Source organism: Hetaerina americana, unplaced genomic scaffold (genome assembly GCF_022747635.1).
Source record: "Hetaerina americana unplaced genomic scaffold, ioHetAmer1.1.p SCAF_3, whole genome shotgun sequence".
Classification (NCBI taxonomy): domain Eukaryota; kingdom Metazoa; phylum Arthropoda; class Insecta; order Odonata; family Calopterygidae; genus Hetaerina; species Hetaerina americana.
Window position 1 is genome coordinate 23,336,363 of NW_027286874.1, and position 16,296 is coordinate 23,352,658.

Below are 16,296 nucleotides of genomic sequence, written 5' to 3' on the forward strand. Positions count from 1 at the left end.
TATTTTACCCCTGATCACTGCATCATATAACTAAATTGATCTAATAATACTTTCTAATACTCTCTGTTACGGTGTGTATTTCATGATATTCCTAGATATTTCATCATGCACACATCTTCCCACATTTTGTTCTTTACGGCATAGAATATATTGTTCTTATTCAACCCTTAAATAATCATTCAGTTATGGCATAATAGTGCCTTTAATTTAATTATTTCATGAACTACAATTGTTTTAATTAAAATAGAAATCCATTTCTCATGGGTACCATTCTAATTCCCCCGTTTTCTTCATTAAAACGAGTTTACATCCACAGTAAAGATTATCATATATTCCACCCGGGCATGTTGGCTTGTACGCAGATAATGAGATATGTTTATTTTTCTTATGACTGAACAATTTCGACTATGAATAATTTTCAAATCCTGAGAAAACTTTTAAAATTGGTGATATTGGCCCTTTCCCTACGAAAATATCGACTCTTTATTCGTTGAGCGTAGCGTTTTATAAATAATTAACTTATTGCCATCTTCATTTAATTTTTTTTGTCTTCTATACCCCTCCTCTCGTGTGTTGTGAATCTATAGTATTACGTACGTGGCGGCCAAAACTAGCCCTCCAGTGCACGCTAACTGCCTTCCTATTATGCGCGGGAAACAAGCGTTTTCTCCCACGCGTTTTCATTTCGCGTGCACACTCGTCAAGAGCGTGCCTTGTAGCCGTCAGGCTGTCCGTCCAGCGGCCCTCAGCATCTAGGTAAGAAATGGGCATAGGAAGAGTCTGTGTAGACCCTGAGGAGTGAGTGGCCCTTTTGTCTTCCCATTTCCCCTTTCCCACAAGGTGCACCCTTCCGAAACTTCCACCCTTTCCCTCCTTCCGCCAGTCCCTGCCCCTCCTCTTCTCAGCCCCGCAACCCTTTCCGCTTTCTTCCACATCCCTCTCCCACCTCCCCCACACCCCCCGGCCTCTCACCCATCTGCTCGTGTCAGCTCCCTCTCGTGCCAGGCATGTCAAATCACTCCGTCTATTCCCCCATCCCTCCTTCATCCCCCTCACCCTTCATCATCCCCCTCACTCGTCATCCCCCTCCCTCCGCCTCGCACCGTGCCCGCATCCCCACCACCCGACCACCCTTGCGCCCTCATGCCACGACACGAAGGGCGAGTTGGCGCCGCTTCCAACGCCGCGCCATCCACCACCTCCTCTTCTCCTTTCTCTCCCCCTACTTCTCCCTCTCTCTACCCGTCCGTCCCTCGCACTTCACCTCTCCTACTCCCCCTCCGCTCTCCTTCCTCCCTCTTCCCCCCCAGCGCACACATGCTAACGCCACACCACTTACCCCCATTCTCATTTATTCTCCCTCAATTTTCTCCCTCCGCAACCTCTCAACCCTTTACCTCACAAAGTTATGCGTTTCCATCCCCACCCCACCCTTTTCATCCCCCTTTTCCCCGATTTCTGACTTTCGCCTCCCTCGTCGTCTTTTGTTTCTCCCGCTCTCTATCACCTACCTCCTCCTTTCTTTCACTCACCGCCGCGTCTCGAATTTTCTGCCTCCTTCCTCCCCATTTCCTCTGCACTCACTCGGCTTCGCCTTTGTTCTCTTGTCCTTTGCGCTTTCCCTTTCCTGCTCTTTACCTCCTTCCACCATCACCCAACCTCCCCGGAACACATTACGCTATCCTTCATTGCGTCCTCCCTGCATGCAGCACATGTTCATTGTGCCATTTTAAACCTATCGCCGTGCTAACGGTTAGAGTTGATTCATGTTAATTTGGCAGCAGCTACTTCGGAAAAATATTGCATATGTATGTGGTTAAAAAGCTCAATATTCTCATCAAGCAATTACCGAGCAGATCTAACACTCTGTTCAATCCCATAGCCCAATGTTTTCCAGTGACTTTTGCTGTTGGAATTGGATGGCGAAATTTATTTCTCGTTTTATAATTAACCGAACAAATGGTTACTTTCCCTAAAATCCTTGGCAAACACACTCTTCGCCGGTTAAACTAATATATACTTAACCTCCCCCTTAAGCACACGTACTCGTAAATACTTTTACAATGTAAATGCTAATTATTCGGTTTTCCATTGAAATTTGACAGTAACATTGTTTATTCGTTTGCTTGCCAAGTTACGAGTTGACTACTCATCCCCCGGATTTCACCTCCTGCACGAGATGGGGTTACTACATGGGATGCAATATCTGAGAACTACGCCTTTCCGCTAGTATGCTAAAAAGGAGGGAGTGCTAAATAAATGCCTATGTAAAGGATGTTACTTTTTCACTTTGCAAAATAATAACAATGATGCGGGTAAGAGGATATAGATGGATTTATGTAATAGTGTTCAACGTCGGTGCGAAGTCGCTCGTTCGCTCCTTTGGACGCTGGTCGCTCCATAAAACGCAGAGACTTTTCATGCCCCTTCACCTTCTTCCCATCTCACCCCTTGCACCTCATCGTGTGGCCCTCCTTCATCTCCACGCCCTCCCACCTTCCACTTTATTCAAACCCTCTTTCCCTCCATCACCCCCACCCACCATTTTTCGCGCTGCCCCCTTTAACCCGAGCACTCCCGCACTCATCCACGGCGGACCCACCAAAGCGCCTCCCTTCCCCTCCCATGGGTGTCTACCCTTCCCCGACACTCCCAGCGCTGCCTTTTCTCCGCCTCACTTGCCCAATACACACTCTCGTTTCACGCCCTCGCTCTCCCGCCCTCGCCCAAATACTTTCCTCTAGCATAATGAGCCTTCAGATGTCTCCCCAAAGCGGTTTAGTCGGTCGTTTCGTTCTTGGTCGCCTATCCTGTGATTTATATCTATCTACCCATGACCACCACAAATTTTACTTCGTTGTAAATACACTGCTTGCGTGCTGGGCTTCATTAAGAATGAGCATTATGCATTTTTTTTAATATATGCAAATGGAAGCAATAGGTATGTCGCAATGAGGATAAACGAGGATTGACCTTGGCCTTCGTCTTCTTTATCAATGCGTCAACGCGTATAAGTTCCGCTCTAAGTGCTACTTATGCCTGCACCAAAACAAACTATTAATTTTTTCGTCCTTGAGAGGTTATCAGGTCCAGAACGTTCTTTTTTGTTTCCTTTGGTGGCGTGATAACTCTCTTCCTCCCTCAGCATCGTCCAGTCTGTTTTTGCTGCTTTTATCCCTCCGCCCTTGACGCCCAGCGTTCTAATATCCCCTCCTCCTCTTCTTCACGTATTCAGCATCGCTCTCCAATTCCCTCCGCCTTGGTTATTTTTTGTCTTCATCTCCCCCAAAACTCATCTTATCCTCGGCTCATCGCTCAATGCCTCATCTTCCTCTCTGCGTTTCTGAGCCTCCAAAATAATTCATCCCACGCCTTTTCCCCTCATTTCTTATTTTGAAGTGCATTCTGGAATTAATTTCTTTCTTCTCGGCATAGTAATGGAAATTTAACGATAGGGTGTTCGTAGGCTTTATTCGGTTTTCCTTTGACCTCCTCATAAATTAGAAGTTAAATAACTTATGACGTATGCCAGAGCTATATTGAAATAAATTATATTGGAAGATTTACTTCATTCGTTACATTAACCGCACTGTTTGCACCTTCTCTTTCACAGTTGTTTTTATCATCATAGACAGTTACCTCACTGAGTATCGGTATTTTGGTGGTGTCCAAATCCTTACGTGCTTAGTATATTTTTCATTTCCTTTTTTCAAATGAATTATTGGCTGTATAAGTTAATTACTGAAAACAAATGCATAAATCTCTATATGATAGTAACAAATAATTAATAGTATTTATTGACAATGAAGTTTTCAAAATCAGCCTTCATAATGAATAATAATTTTGGTTTTGATATCCATCGTTTGTACACCGTTCATATATGATATTATAATTTTTTTAAACTACTACATACTCAAATATTCCCTAGCATGATTCCTATTAGCTTTTACTCGATGAGGAATGTATAAATCTTTGGAAATATGCGTATGTGTTGCAAGAGAGACATTGACGATATTTTTCACAAATAACGATGTCTCGAATTGAAGTTTTTCTAGTCATAAATATTTGGCCTACTCTTGAGTATAGTTTTGAGTCTGCTTCTAAAGTTCATGGATCAAGTGTTTAGCTGGATTGATTCATCTAAAACCAAGTAAAATGCCTCTATATTAAAAAAAGAATGCATCCTTTGGCAGTTAGAATTTATAGCGTTTTGCAGTACCTACTTCATTGAATTTCATCCTTGGATGGCGCTTTTTGTCCCAAGCACTCTGTTTTTTACGGAGGAAACTTTTTAATGCGGTGGATATACTTCATAGCCCTACCCTCGGCCTCCATGACGGCGCAATATGCTGACGTGAAATAGTGATAAACAAACAAGAAAATCAATTTATCCCTTTCTCGTTCACCGCCCCTCCATTCCCCTCCCCGCACGTCGGCTATCATTTTCCTTCACATATTATTGCTTCCTCCCCATTAATTCATCACCCCTTGGACCCTTTTTAGCTCATCAATTATATGCGTCTATCCCTCCTATGCACCTCATTCTCCATTATCTCCCATACCCATTCTTCCTCCATCGTTCTCATCTACCCCCTGCGCCCTCATACTCCCTCCTCCTATTCCCCCCCTCTCCTTAGGCTCCCCTTCATCCAACCCTCTCAGCAACCCTACCTATCTCCCGCCACCTTCGATGGCCTCCCACGCCTACCCATCCCTCCTTCGCCAACTGCTTCTCCTACCCTCCCCAGGCAACATCTATCATCCATATAGCGCCCAACCCCCTGCGTGACCCCCCCAACACCCTCCACCATTTCCCAGCCCACCACTCTGTCACCGTCCTCTTTATCCCACGCAACTACTCCCCCCCTTCTTGTTCCTTTTAACCCCTTCCTTCGCATCATTCCACCCTTACTACTACACCTTACTCCTCCATCTACTTTTACGAATCCCCATCGAAATCCCCCTTCTCCCTGAACCCTTCTCGCGCTTATTAATCATCCTACGACAGAACTTCCCGTGCACCTGATCCACGCCGACTTGAACGACACACGCGCGAACATACACGCATAAATATAGTATGTGTGTGTGTGTATATATATATATATATATATATATATATATATATGTATGTATATACATATGTATATAATGATAAGTATGTTCACACAAACAAAGGGCCGCACACACTAGCGCGCCGATAACTGGACCCCACCATGGCGGGCTCGCACGGCCAGCGGCCACTCACTCCTGCGACCCCCGTCACAAATGGCAAGTTTCATTTTCCATTATAAGATCGTTAGGTGGCGCTGTCGGGATGTTCTGGGGCTGAGGTGGCGGAGGCGCCCACGGGGGTTGACGGGGCGATTGTCTGTGTGTGCTCAGACATACGCGTTGGGATTTTTGGGGATTAATTTGCATCGACGCGACGGATGGGATTTTCTGGACTAATGACGTAAGGGATGCTTTAAAACTTCCCTTTACAATCGACGCAGGGGCCATGCTCGACTTGGGGGGATTGGGGGAATGGAGGGTCGAGTGTGCTTTTGATTTTTATGTAAATCACTCCGAGAGAAAGTTCCGCGTAGGATTTTGGGCGCGTTGGGTATACGTTTAAGTGGGAATGGTCAGGCTTTATCTCTGCCTCACGACGGTCGGATATTTTTCTTCCAAGACGCTCGGGTTAAGTTTATTTTTCAACATAATTCATACGCACATCAAATGAGAAGTCATCAGGTTTATTTTGTTTCACTTATCCTTTTCGAATATGGATGGTTTCGTTCCCCCTTTTATGTTTTTGAGCCAGTGGTGTGTTTACTTGATAGGGTTGCTAAATTCATCCAAGGATTAAGTTCTATCTCTCTTTATATCAAATTAAGAAAGTGAGATACAAGAAACTACGAGTATTTGCTTATTTTTCTCAATCATATATTTGAGTTCAGTAGTTTAAGTAATGTAATTAAAGATAAGTAAACGTATTAAGTGGGTATTTAATGTATATCATAGGAAACTGATTAGAAAATTGATAAACGAATGAACATGTATGGTAGCGTGCGAAATTTAGTTTTTAATGCTTACGACTTCACTTGAATGTTCAAGGTAGAAGTGTTTTAACACATATTGATCAGCAATCAATGTGTGTGTAATAAATGTATTTCACATTTTATTGGGTGAGATTAAGTAGCTTTAATTGGCTAATTCCAAATAAAATGAAAGAAGCGTAATCCCTTTTCGTCCCTCTTTTGATAAACTGAGTAATACTTGATGGTGAGATATCCTGAGAGACTGTTTTTTACTGGCTTTTATTTGAGGAAACATAGGGAGAAAAAATACAGTGATAAGCCGGGTGTGAACTAGTAGAAAATAGTATGGGAAAATACCGGCACCAGGAGTTAAGAGGGGAAGAAAAGGTTGTTATGGAACGAGATATTTTGGAGGATGGGGAAAAAACAATGAAAAATAGAAGCAATCCTCGGATGAGAGTGAACTGTTTTTTCTTTGCAAAATAGAATTTAGGATTTCTGTTAATTTTGGTCATTTTTTATACAATATTCCTTTTTATTTCCCTTATTACATGAATCGTTACCCAATAATGAAATATATATTATAAAGTGTACAAATGTTATAATGGAAGATTAAATTAAGAATTTAATCAAGTAGTGATATGTAGTAACTATTTTACATTTTAGTCATCGATCCAGGCTCCGATGTATAACTTCGCGATTACGATAAGTCGTCTTCCATATATCTAAATAGGTGTCGCACGGTATTAAAATTTGTCGATAGCAGTACGCCTGCCATTTTCTTCGATGTTCTCTTTCATAGAAATTTAGATCCGATTTTTCTCTTGGAAGTTCAGTGGTTAGAATGCTGGGGTGTTGATCGGAGGATTTATTTTAGGTGAAGCCTCTGAGCACCATTAGATCCACCGAATCTTGGGAGTTCATTTTAGGTTTATGGTCCTTCCTGGCTATATAGCTTGGCATATTAATTCTTTCAGCTGTATCTAGCCAGGTGCATTCTACCGCACAGTAACGTTTACGTCAGGCGCGACTTCTTCCTTCTCATCTCTAGAGGTTTCCCCCCAAAATTACTCAGGGAATATATCACGCTCGTTTTCCTTGTGAAATTCCCCGTAACAAATGTTCCCATTAATCGTTACAATTTTTAAAAATTGTTTTACGTGTTCTACGAGATTTGGATCCAAAGTTGGAGATCCACGGTCGATTCCTGCTGTAAATCGCTGCTTAAAAATACACCTAGATATTTAGTGTTTTTCTTTTTTCACAATATTTCTCATTATTAACAAGTGACAATTTCCAACATTTCTATCACTACAGAAGATGACTAGTTATGTTTAATTCAGATTCATTCTCATGCCATTATTTACCACCCAATATTCCAAAACCTTCCTGTCATTTTGTAATCCAGGCATCGAAGTTTGTTCTGATTATCCTGTAGATGATGCAGTCATATGCAAACATCCTACTTAAGATCTTTTTATCTTTTACAATATAGTTAACATAAATTAGCAATAATAGAGGCTCCAAGAAAATTTCTCACGGAGCATCGGTTGTTGATTAAAATTCTTCAAACATCACATCGCCGATGCTAACTTTTTTGCTTCAATCCATCAGAATAGGGTGTGTGCAGTGTAATGCCCGTCTATCAATGCGAATACCTACTATCCTTTTCATGAAAACATCGAAGCTTACCCGAACGAAAGCATTTGCAAAGGTTTATTAAAAATGTGTCAATTTGTTTATTATTTTAAAGACCGTCCGCTAAATCTTGGAAGCTGGCAAACTTCCACAGGATTATTTTTTCCGAATCTACATTTCCCCATAGCCAATTTGATTCTTGTCATCACAATTTAAATGAAATCTCTTATTAAATACTATGAGGGTTTTCACGTAAGGCAGGTCAGATTTACCGGCCGGCATCAATCGATAAGAACCCTTTTAATAAATAGGAACTGTGATTGATAATTTCCAGTCATCAGGGATTACCCCATTGTTATAACATTGAATAATTAATTGGCTTATGACTGGAACCTTTTATTTGTTAATGGTTCCAAGTATGGCTACATTATGCATGGTGCTTATAAAACAAATGTATTTTAATTAGCAGTGTAAATGTGCTTATATTAATACAATTTATAATTTAATTTGTGATTTATGAAATCAGCTTGTTATACGATATTCGTAAGCAGCTTACAGTACTGTAAACCCTGTGATATCATTTGAATGAAGGGCAAACATAAAATCTATTTGGCATAGCAATGTGAAACTTTTACCGAAGTCAAAGATAAAGCAAAGAGATTAAATGTGCATCCGGAAAATTCGTCTAAAGGTAAAGAATTTACTACAAGAATAAAGGAGAAAAATGTTTAAGAGAAAGAAAAGAGAGAACTGTGTCCTTATTTCTGACGCTTCAGTAAAGCACTCAAGAACAGATAAGGAACTAACAATCAATGATATGCCCTCATTTTTATTAAAAAATCATAAAATATGAATCTTTCACAGATATACAATTTTTGTATACATTTCTATTGTTAATTAATAAGGTAATAATTAAATAATAAATTAATTGAAAAGGGAATATTTAGACCAGGTTGGTTTTATTCCCAAAGAAAAGAGATTGATTAAATTAAAAAGGAGACAAGCCTCAACAGCTCATTTTCTTTCACCTACGATATGCTGATGGCTTGTGTCGGGAAAAGTTTAGAAAATATATTTATTTCAAATATTGCTGCACTGCCTCAAAATTATTCAAAGAACATCCCTTGAGCATGGACTCACCTTTTCCTGCAGCTTTTCCTCGATTCAAAGGCTCACCGGTAGGCGGATTCCTATGGTACTAAAGGGTACATGTGCAAGCTTCTTTGACGGCACTTAGGGGTCCCACGATGGAGTGCTTTGAGGGAGGATTTCACTTTTGGGAATTGGTAATAGTCTGCTGGTGCCAAGTCGGAACTGTAAGGGGGTTAGGGAATCCTCGTCATATCGTAGAAACTCGAATCTGCTCTGGGTTGTCCGTCAAGACCTTTCGGACGAGTTAAGCGCAGATCTTCCACATTGCCAAATATTTTGTGTAAATGATGTGCACTGTCAATTTTTTTAATGCCAATACGATATACGATCATGCGCACACTTAACCGTCGGTCTAAATTCAACACTTCACGCCCACGTATGGAAACAAAGCTACCGATAGTTTTTATGCAAACCTTGTATGTATTTTTAGGCATGCATGCATGTATGAATGTGTGTCTGTGTTTGTGAAAGGAGAAATTCCTACGGAGCAGTTGCTCGTCCTTGATCTGAGGTAAAAAATATGGAAAAATGTGAGAACTTTAGAATAATCAATCTGATAACCCATGACTCGAATGCCGAATAATGGATACGCGATTCGAAGATTATTAAAGTAGGCCCTGATTTGGATCAAGAAAAAGTAGGGAGACAAAAGTTACTATTCTCGCTCTAAGTTTTCTCCAAAAGAAGAAAATTTCAGAAGTATTCACCATTATTTCATTTCTTCATCGGGTGTAACCCTTTAAAAAAGTCATCTGTAATATTAGGTAATATCCACCACAAGAACGTGGAATCAATAACAACGACAGGAGCCATCAACAATACTAATTTTACCGAAAAGTATTTTAATTATAAAGCTGATAATTTACAGAATAAATGCTTTAAAACCCACATTAATGAAACGATCAGAGATGGTAATATCGGGGTTGGAGGTAACGTCGAGAATGTTTTTGTTCTTGTGTCGACGTAGTTAATTAATTTAATTAATCTATTTACTTGAGGTTAGTGTTGTTCCACGAAAGTTACATTTATTGTGTTCGTTCTCATGGCTTGACCTTTACATTTAATATTCCTAATTACCGATTGAATATCTGAGTAATTGACACTAAATCACAATATCGATTTTCAGGCTACCACTACATAGGCAGCTTAATTATTTTTAGGTAATCTACAGCTTAAGCTTAGTTTTGGATGGACAAAACTAACAAATAACTATTATTTTTCTCCTGTCATAAAACAAACCAACATCCTACTCTGCAACAAGCCCCTCTAAATTTCTGTTTCTTTCATGGTAACAATGATTCTGCTGCGAAGAATGTTTCTGCTTCTAGCGCTCCTAAGCTACGTGTAGTTCTGATCAAATGTCCACAGTACAGCAAGTGCGTAAAATCACTTCGTTACAGTCGGAGTTTTGTGCTAACTTCTTAAAAAATCCTGCTATCTATAAAGATAATCTATTGGGTTTAATACATCTCTGTTTGTTTGCTAACTACGCTCAATGGTTAGAAACTTTTACAATATATATATATATGTGTGTATATGTAAATATATATGTGTGTGTTTGTATATATATGTGTGTGTATATATACATATATATATATTTATGTATATACATGGGAAAGGAACTAGCCCCCCTACCCTGATGTGTGAATTTCACACGCCGTATAGGGCTTAGTACTGGGTGAACTCTACCATCACCTACTAAACCGACCTTCGGGTTGATTACTGTGTTTATGGTTATATATGTATATATATATATATATATATATATATATATATATATATATATACATATACACACACACACACACACACATATATATATATATATATATATATATATATATATATATATATATATATATATATATATATATATATATATATATATATATACGTCTGACGAAAAACGAATTGATTTTTTGTATTCCTTTTAGTGTATTTGGTTAATACTGCATAATTAACAATTGTCTGGGTGAATTTTTCCTTTGCCTTTGCCAGCATACTTCTCATTAGAATCTGTTGGTAATTCCAAATCTTAAAACCCGCGTATTCATTTTAAATGCCCATGTTTTATTCTTTCGTTTTATTTTCGTGCTGCTCAATACTCAATGCGTACAGTGTTTTCAAAGAATTAATTATCTCAACACTACTTTCAAAAGTAAATTTGCTATCGACTAAATATATTTAAGGATGAAAAATATTTTAAAATTAAACGTAGATATATAGCTTCTGTAGTTTTGCAGGATTATTTCTATATATCTCCATCAGATCATTTCTGTGGTGACTTCCCCATGAACATTTTTTATTACATTTTCTGATACATTTATTCTAGCATGACATTCCTAAATACATGTTGCATACTTACATTGCTACACGTAATATAGTGGATAAAATTTTATGATAAGTTTAATAAATTATGAATTGTAATTCCATCATTATGAAATATTGGCATTAAAATGAACACTAATTTAATATGATCACAATCATAAAATGAAAAACATTTTGTAACTCTCTGAGCGAATGGAATGAACGAGGAAAATGTATATATCATCGGGGAAACCAATTCACCACGGTAAATACATTTGGATTGATAAATAAGTTCTGCGAGTCCAAGAGTTATTCAGTGAAGCGGTGAGACAGGAGTCTACAAACCTTGTGACGCGCACCACATTTGGTGAAACATTTGGTGATAAAATATCCGCAGTCTCACGTTGTCCTTAATTTGCTGTTATTATCGTCAGCACACAAGAGAATGCCACAGTTCACTCTTGTGTAAAATAAATGTAATATTTCTGCCATGCTGAAGAATTTGCAGGCGATGGGCTCTTGATTTCATCGCCCTTGGCATTCTCTTGCTCACTAGACACAGGAAGAGGGCAACCGTCACCGCGCGTTGACATGAATGCTTTCCTGCCTTCATCCCGCTCCCGCTCCCTGTCCTCTATTGCACGCACGGTGGGCATCCTACATATATCCCCAACACGGCCACGTATTGAGCGCCGCTCCAGTTCTTTCCGATGAAATCGATCCATCCAACGTGCAGCAGCTAGTAGCAGTGGAAGGCAGGCTGACGACAGCCAATATTCTTACGAAAACAATTGCTGCGTAGAAGGATAGTGAGTGAAGGACAGTGGTTGATGTAAGGGCATATGCCGACATAGTCTTCAATGATGTAGGTGAGGGTTTTTGAAAAGCAAATTAGGCACGCGAGGTTTCTTCAGATTTTTGACAAAAATGAGAGCATAAATCAATATTAAAAAATTATGAGCAATCCTACCTGAAAAAATTACGAGAATATGCAATAAGTTTTCATAAAGGGATATTTTTCTTGTCCTGGAATATGTATTTAAACAAATATTGATTCTATAATCTAAAATTAGTTCCTACGCATGAACAGGGATAGTAATTATATGAACTTTGCATATCTAGTTGGATATTAACTTAGTTTTCAGTCTTATACTGTCTAATATTACTAGTTCAATTTGAATTCACGATTTAATGTGCAAAGGAATATTTTCATAGGAACAGAGAAATTCAAGGGGAAAGTAGTGACCCAGTTCCCTGTCCTGAATCCTCCAGTGGCACGCTAGGGCCACCCTTTCCTCTCCCCTAACATTGATTTATGGATTGTTAATGTTTTTTGTTTCAAGCTTCTTGTTGGTTGCAATTTTCATTAAGAGATAAAGGTTTAAAGCTGTCCTCTATTTTTCAATCACAGATAATATGCAATGTACAGAATTTATTTCCAGTCACCCTTACTCGCAAGAATTGACCTGCGATTCTTATTTGATTGCATCACAGGATCGACCCCATAACTAAAACTAGCACAAATGACTGCCAAACGTTTATGGACGAGGGAAAATAGCAGATGACTTAAAATTAAGATGATTTGAAAATACGAGAAATTGAACGGCAAAGAAGCAGAGCATATGAGACCACTAACACATCCAAGATGGCAACAGTGCCCAAGTCTTTCTGCCCTCTACATCCTCAAGTCAACTGTAATGATTACAATAGGTATTTTAAAATTTCAGATGCTTCCCATGCTTTAAACTGTGATGTAAATTTATATCCAACCAATCATGAAAGAGTTATATTGTATTTTGCTAGCTTTAGGTACCTAAGATAATTGAGAGGAATTCAATCAGCGGTTTAGCTGTGGGAGAATCAGTCCTCTTGCCGGAATTTAATTGTTACAGAAGGTTAGGTGAGGCATTTCAAAGCATCGATACGTCTGTACATGTAAATTTAAGGCGCTAATTATTAATTCCGCATTTTGGAGACGAGTGTAAAGTGGATATCGGTCCCAACTCCAAAATATTTCATACAAGCCGAAGGTAATACTAGAGCTAAGAACCTAAACCAGTGGAAAATTTGGTGAACATGGCCATCCGTCGACACTCAAAATTATTACGCCTAGTTATTGGTCACAATCAACACAAAAAGTGCACTCTTTATAACTACTTTAATGAGTAGTTAATAATACGTGCTTGTAATTCTCCATCCACGTTTGTATTCCCGTTCATCTGAAATATTGTATGCGTGGTTATTGCGAAAATCTTATTCTAATCTGTAGTCCAGAACAATCAGCAAGGCTAACGTTTAAATGAGATCATTTTACACGTATTTGTGGTACGTTTTCGATTTCCACAATGGCTTTTGAAGCAAGTGAATGAGATATTAGGACGTGTGATCAAAATCTCCTTCCTTTTATACATTACTGATTAGACGATTAGTGTAGCACGATGGGATTAGAATTTTGTGGAAGCATTAAAACCGAAGTATCAAGCCACTCTCATTGTGGAAATTTCTCTTCATAGTGGCCTAGGATTATTAATTTGAACGTTGACATATTTATTGAAATTTTAAATTAATATTTGGTAGTACGTATCGTTAGATTTATTCATTTTGGGATAAAACGTTGGACAAATATTTGATCAAAATGCAGTTTGAACCACTTTGGCATATTCTTACAAGAATGTAAGAAAATGATTGATTGAAATAATAAAAATAATCGGGACATCAAAAGTTTTCAGAAATTTAAATTTTGTAAAATAAAGTAACCTCTTGACATCCATTGATACCAATGCATGATATGTATCGCAATTGCAGACCAATATTCATATGACTGGTTACTGTATTAATGAGCAGATAGCCCATGAAAACTGTTTCTTCATTGGAAGAAGCCAAGTGACTGTTTTCAAAATTCTATGGAGAGTATTCTGCCCAATAAGTGGGATGAATCGCCGGGTGAATGCGACTTAAGATTTACCGAATTACCAGGACAAAGTTCTATTATTCATTTCATTCGCATATCCAGTCACTCTGTCTATTTATCATGAGTGTAACTAAATTTCTTAATGAAAATAAAGAATCCGGCATGGTGCAGTGGTCAATTCTGTTTTTTGTCTATCGTCGTACTCATTTTTTGAATTTTCTGCTGGCCATGTATCCGTGTACATAGATTATCACGGTAACAAAGGTAGTATCACCCTACGAATCCAAGGAGATATACCAAGCGGCATAAAAGATTAAAATAAGGTCAGCATACCGGATTCGCTGATTGTTTTATGTGCAACGGTTTTCATAATGTATACGTACATAAAGCCTGGAACACCAAATATTTGAATTCGTATTCAATTTTTAAAATGTTTTCATCTTTTTCAATAGAAATTATTATTTTGTATGTGATTTGTGCATGAATTGGAAGATTTAAATTCACTTTAATTAGAAATTTGGTATTATTTAAGTAAATAATATTGAACAAATGAATATTGCTGAAATCTATTTGTGACGAAATGAATGCTTACAAGGAGATATTTCTCTGTCTTTAATATTTCAAGCTGTCATATTAATGACTCATCGATGGATCTTGGAAGAAATATTTTATCATAAATAAAATTAAAAATATTTTTTAACTCACTGACGAAAACAAAAAGACAACCAAAACGAATGTGTTTCCGTTACAAACGTGATCTCAGAAAAAAATAGCGTTTCATCATTTGTTCTCTTGTAATGATAATTTATTTCCCTAAGTTTTCTCATGAATCAAAATAAGGCAGTTCTCTAAGCTGACTGTAGATATTACTATATTGATGAGTTTTACATTAAATATAACTGTAGGGGTTTTCTTTTCCACTGGAAAGTCTTTTGAACATCAGTATTCCTTTATTAAATTTTTAAGGAGAATAGGCGAAACATATTTTGCGTATGACCCAATTTAATATTCATATGATTATTATGTTTTATCTAATTAGCCAAATATTGATAAAAACATTTTTCCCTTCTGGCTCATTGATAGATTCTAGATAAATCAAATCAGCATATTATGCAGCGGTGAAAATAATATTTTCATCAAAATAATGTTGTTTCAGTAATTAATAAATAACAGAAAATAAAATAATATTTAGGTAATAATAAATAATATGATGAATTCACTATTTTTTCAGAATTTATATAGGACAAAAGGCTTAATGGGAATGGAATTACCAGCAAATCTGAGGGGGCAGACTCGCTCAGAACTCTGGAGTTTTTAAATGTTAATGTGAATTTGATTTTCGAATTATGGATGCCATCATAAAACCTGAAGTAACCAAGTCTTCAAGGTTGCTCTTTAGATAGAAATTTAGAAAATAGATTATTCAGTCGTAAATCTCTAGAGGATGCCGCGTGCTATCTTCACAGAGTAGATACAGCCTTCAAGGATAGGCATTTTTCATTCTGTTTTGCTTAACGCTGAAAGGACAGATAATGTGACTGCTTTTTAGTATCGCAAACGCCCGTATCGTGTAACTATGAACTAACCGTAAACGTAAAAGCTACACGGAATTGAATTTCACATCCCTTTATTGCCTAGAAAATATTTCAGTCACTCAATTTGGATTTAAGTTATGATTTTTCTATGAAGAGAGTCTTTATCTGCGTTGAATATATTAAGTTAGCAGCAAAATGAGATGAAATAATGACAATTAGCAAGTATGTTCATTTTCATCATGTGATCTCATTTTGCAGCTAACTCAATAGCTTCAACGCAAATAATTAACGTGTATCTTAATTCTGATTATATGATGCTATTTTGATATACCGACTTATGATCACGATATTTTCTCCTGTATTGACGAGGATTTTTCTTATTTTCAACACGTATAAGTAATCTGGAAACTACTTTCATTTTTTAAAATTTGCCCAAAACCAAATTTTTCCCATTTTGTACGGCAAAGGACTCCATGATTCCTCTATAATAGATAAGTAGCAATTAAATGAAGAACACAATGCATCTTTCCACTGCCCTTTATTCACGTACAACTAGTTTTAACGCTCAAGCGTCATCATCAGGTACACTCAGGCATCATCATTTAATTAACATGAATTTCAACAAAGTTCACCCGGGAACAATTGAAGATAAGTAGCACTTTTTAAGGCAACTTACATTTGGGGTTTCTACAAAAATTCTATGTATTTTGCACACTATTTGGTACCACTCTAA